Below are 5,496 nucleotides of genomic sequence, written 5' to 3'. Positions count from 1 at the left end.
ATAACACATTGGGAGAGGAGGACAGGAGTGGGTGGGTGGCTGGGGAGGAAGGCACCAGGAGGGCTGCAGAGGGCCCCAGTAAGACTTTGTCTGAAATACAGGTTTGCTTCCAGTCACGTGTTTCCAATGCAATGGACCCAACAGGCTGGTGAAGAGAGAGGCTCTTAGGAGACTTCCATTCATGGGACAGGTGAGATGACCAGCCCTTGCGTGTGACCAAAGGCTGTGAGGAGGGAAAAGTTTCATGGTGGCTGCACCAGGAGAATGAAGGTCAGGTGAGGGGCAAGACATGCCAAGCGAGTTGGTACAAGCAGACAGTGAGATGGGAGTCCCTGTCTGCACACCTGAGGTTTCTAAACATAACTGTGACAAGGTGTTGGACCAGCAGTAAACCTGTCCCACTGATAATTAAGTACAGTCAATTCTACAATCATGACACCTTGGCTTGATGTGCTTGGTCAGCTATCATTACCTGTCATTTAATAAATGTTACTGTGTTACTGTGACTGATGCATAGCAACTTGTGAGCTAGAACTCACATTTTAAGCATGTGGGCTTGTAAACAAACAAACTAACAAACAAAACCACCAAAACAAACAAAAAGGGACCCCTAGCCAAAATCCAACAAAATCCAGAGATATTCCCTAGAATTCCATTAGAGGGAAGGACACAGAATATGTTGTTGAGTCCTGAGGATTGATAGCACTAGACTTTACGGAAACACAGCTTCTTCAGTAGCAAGAATTGGTATTTTCCTTATATCTCTGATTCACTCGTTCATAACAGACAATTAAGTCTCTGGATAAAAGAATTGAAGAAGCACTTAAGTGACTTGGAATAAAGCTATAATTGGATTAACATTATCAGATGCCCTTAAATCTGTGCTTGGCATGTTGATCCTGTTAAAATTCAGAGATAAATGCCTCCTTAGTGTGGAGTGGAAAATCACTTTACAATGCAAGCTGTCAGTTAAGGATGCTCTCTCTCACTGACCTTCTGTTGAGTTCATGGTTTGCTCCTCCACGTGGAGTTGCAGGCAGTCTTTTGCTGCAACTATGACAGGTATTTGTTAACAGAAATCCCAATGGTTTTAAACTGGTTTAAATGAGTCATTCCAATTTTCTCCTGCCTAGACATCCTCAAAACTTTTCACCTTTCTCTAACTCAGACCTATACAAATCTCCTTGGCAAATAACACTTTGGTAGCCCTGCAAAAAGCTATAAATAAAACTCTTTTTTAGCATTTTACTCTGTGATTCAATCAGTAGAACTCACCCTATGGAGAAATCACATCTGCTAATGAAATTAGCTATTTGCCCCTCGGCATAGGAGGTGCTAAATGCCCTTCAGCATAGAAAGAGGTGTTACAGCAGATAAAGCCTAAAAAAAAATCCCCAAACTCACAAGTCAATTGCAGATACGCTGCAGGTGCTTCTAAAGTAGCTTTTCTCATCTTGCTAAGCCTCTTGGAGGAATACAAATAGGAAAAAGGTGATACCACTCTGAGTGTGGAAAACCACTGAATCGCAGCATTTCATTACTGGAGAGCTGCTGTCAGCTGCACTGCAACATTTCCCACTGCTCTGGAAGAATTAGCAAGAAAAGAAATCCATGTTTTAGCACACACCCACAGTATTAGCGAGTTTTCTTCCTGGCACTGTTAGATATTTCGCAGTTCAGAAGGATTATAAATGCTCATTCACGTGTGCACTGTGTCATTATCAATAGATCTGTCTATTACCTGTCATTACAAGGAAGTACCAGACTTCGAAAAGCTTTTTTTCTCCATGGTGAAACCGACTGAAAAATTGCTGTATTTAAAACCTGTTAGACTGAAAGAGGAAAAAGAGTGTTGCTGTCCTTTGTGGGCAGGTGCTCCCCTCCTCTCCCTCCTTTTCCTCCCTTCTCTTTCATCCCCCAGCCCATACCAGATACCACCTCCTTCCCCCCAGCTCTGAGTGGGCATTACTCTCACCCCAGGCCAGGTGGAGGCATAGTCTCACTCCAGCTCTCTGGGACTGATGGAAAGAGACCACATGAAATAATATTGAGCTCTTGGTGCTGTGGATGTGCTGTGTCACAGGGCGTGGGGCAGAAGCCAACTCTTCCGGGCCTGCCCAAGGTCTCCCTGCAGTGATGGCAGCATTTGTAGAGCCAGATGCTGCCCAGGCAGGGATAGACCATGAGGTGCTAAATGAGCTCAGACACCAGCCAGCAGAATGCTGCATCCAGCAGAGCTGCCAGAAGCAGGATGGCAACTTAAGAACAGCGTTTCATTCCCAGTAGCAATACCCCAGGCACCCCACACCAGCAGCACTCTGCAGCCGGTGCCCCTGGCAGCTCTGCTTCAGGAGGGGCAGGATGGTGCTCAGGTCTGAGGATACTCACAGCAGCATCACAGCAAATAAGGTACAACCATTCAGAACCTTTGTTTCCATGGGTTTTCTCATGGAAAAGTTCCCTGTAAGGCCAACCTGGAGCAGCAGGGACATCAGTGAATCAAGAAAGCTTTGGAAAGCAAGGAGAAATTACCCACCACGACCAGGAAGCACACCCTGTGCTAAACACTGCACTTGGGGCTTGCTTTCCTACTGTGGGTGGAAGCTAAGTGAGAGTGACTGGTTGTAATTACTGGAGAATGAGGAAGTCCTCTAAGTTTGTAAAGGGAGAAAAAGGTAATGGAAAGTTTATTTCCCCAGGTTTGTGGGGGCATGAGGGCTGGAAGCTCAGTGGCTGTGGCTGGAGGTGGGTGGCCCTGATGCAGCCCTGCCCCTGTCTGAGAGGCTGTAACCCCATCCGCCTCTCCAAGAGGGATAGCCCCATTTTAAAGTCCAGTTTTACAAAAAAGAATCATAGTACCAGTCTTACTTACTGTAAGCTTGTAAGTGTAACACATACCTTTCAAAATAAATTTATTAGCAACCTCCACGGATGCAGGAAAGGATCCCAGCACAAGGTGCTCACTTGCAATCCACCACTGTGGGGCTGTGCAGTGAATACATACTGTGCTGATTCCACTGCACTGAAGACATCAGCACTGGGGTCCCATGAGACCATTTGCCCCAGCTCTAGGGACAGCAGTGGGGACCATGGGCCACAAGCCCAGCTCTCCTCTGTGGCAGCACTGGGCCATGGGCAGTGCAGGAGGGATGGAGGGATGAAAGGAGGTCACTGCCAGGAGCCTGGCAGGCACTTTAAATGTGTCTAGCAGCTGAGAGATGGTGGAGAGCTGACAGGGTGATACGGGAGAGGAATATGAATGGCGATTGAAAAAGCTGCTGAAGAAAACTGTGGGGAAAAAAAGGATTTGTGACTTTTGTATCATCAGAGAGCAGATTCTCCCTTTGCAATGCTGCTGGCAGAGCTGACAGCCCAGTCCAGAACTTCACAGCCACTCGCTGCAGGGCCACTGGGACTGAGTCTGCTCCTGCCTGGACTGGGTCTCTTTGCCTGCTCTTTCCCCCAGGACATCTCTCAGCATGGGATGTCCTTCTCAATGGACACGTTGTTTCCTTTACTCATGCACACTGACAGATCTAAGCAGCCAGGCTCCTGCTGTGCTTCACATCTGGCTGAGGTTCCCAGATCACTCTACAAATGACAAACTGGATATTTAGGAGATGGCTGAGGCGGGCAGGGTGGGATGCTGTGGGAGGCACAGACTTCCATGGGAAGGAGGTAGAGTCACTCAGTCCCATACAGCTCCTGAGTGGTTGGTGCATGACAAGGGATGCTGCTGAAACAAGAATATCAAGAACACTTGGAGCCCCTGGAGACAGCAGGTGATTGCGGACACGAGTCTAGGATATCCTTGGTGACAGTCCTTTAGTTTTATGTTATCTACAGAAATAGAAGATACTGCTGGAGAAACTAAAGGCAGAGGCAAATGGTACCGAACCCACTTTTTTGATGAATCTGTAAAGGTGTGAGGGTTAAGGGAAGATGAAACCAGTTGAATTCAAATCCCAGCAAGGAGCAGTTGGCAGCAGGGTTAGTGTCTGATTTGATTTGCTCCCTGTGGGGCTGGAGCCAACAAGTCCCAAAGACCACATGCACCCCTGGAGCAGCCAAGGCTCTGCACTGGGGAGAAGGGCAGTGAACACCAAACCTGCTGCTGGCCCCTGAGAGCCTGCATGTGGGCTTTGGCCACTCTCCCCAAGCCCTGCCCCTCCCTGAAAACCCCCAGGAAACCACTTGGCAAGAGGTGGTGGCAGGTTGCTGGTTTCTCCTCACTTCTATTTTTTCCTGCAGGTTCAGAAGAAAAAAACAAAGCAGCAGAGCCATCCTGAACTAATGGTGCCGCCAACTATTCCAGGAGAGAAAAGACCAAGTCCTTTTCTGGTCTTTTAAACAGTAAAAGGGACTTTTTGCTTTTCAGAGTGGAAGTTGATGAGGGTGCAGCTTGGTTGAGGTCTCTGCTCTATTTTAGTCACATACTGCTACAGTTCCTGCGCAGCTGAGGAGCACCACCAGCCCTGCACCGATGCAAAGGGAGCCCAGTGAGTGCTCACTGGCCAGCACAGGGCACCAAGGCCTTTGTTTTGCAGAGGTAGTTCCAGGCAAGTCTGTTCTTGAAATGCATAATCAGGTGCACCAAGCTCTGTGTTGATGGTCTCTAGGCAAGATTTCCCATGCTGGCTGGGAATCCCTGAGGGCAGACATGCCTCTGCACTTTGACTTCAGTGCTGCAGGGGATGTTCTGGCTGTGCTGGACACTTCTTACATGGGTGTTCAAATGTCATAGGAGAGCCCAGCTGAGTTGACAGGAGCTAAAATATGTGCTTTTGTTTCTGGCAGCCACTGTCTTTTGCTGTGTGCTGGGCTGCTGCATGCTGTGAGAGGTGCAGCAGGGTGGCCAGGACACCCAGGTGTGCAGCTGCCAGGCAGTCATGGCTCCAGCTGGACGCTGGACCAGCAAGGACAGCAGTGGGCAGGTTTTGTTGCAAGATAGGACTTCAAAGCTGTATTCCCAACAAGGCAGGATAGGGCCTGCCTGGCCTCTGTGCTGCAGCTCATCAGGCCTGACAAGCTGGCAAGCTCTTCCAGTTCTGTTCCCTACTTGCTCTTATTATATTATTGGGCATCTAAATTGAGATTACTGTAAAGAAAACTAAATGATCCTGTCCTCCAGGTGCCTCATTATGGCTTCCATTAGAAATAAGCCAGTGACAGGTGGAGGAAGCTCCAGACATCTCAATCACTCTCTAAAATTTTCATGAATTTCATTAGGAGACAGAGTGCAGGGGCTGGGGGATGCGCTGCTCTGCCTTCCCTGCTGGATTATGCCTGTGCCCACACTCCCAGGGCAGATATCTCAAGAGTTGAGGAGGAGGGAAAAGTCTCTGCATTATTTGAAAACTCTCCCACCTGCTTGTTTTAAGTTTGTGTGCTGTGTTTAACCTCAAATTAGAGCTTCAGTGGAGACTCAGAGCAGGGGTACCTTTCTTGGCTCCCTTTCCTCCTACTGCGGTGTTGTCCATCACTCCATCCTCATGG

Source organism: Acanthisitta chloris, unplaced genomic scaffold (assembly GCF_000695815.1).
Source record: "Acanthisitta chloris isolate BGI_N310 unplaced genomic scaffold, ASM69581v1 scaffold6998, whole genome shotgun sequence".
Taxonomy (NCBI): domain Eukaryota; kingdom Metazoa; phylum Chordata; class Aves; order Passeriformes; family Acanthisittidae; genus Acanthisitta; species Acanthisitta chloris.
Note: the sequence above shows the minus strand (reverse complement) of the source record.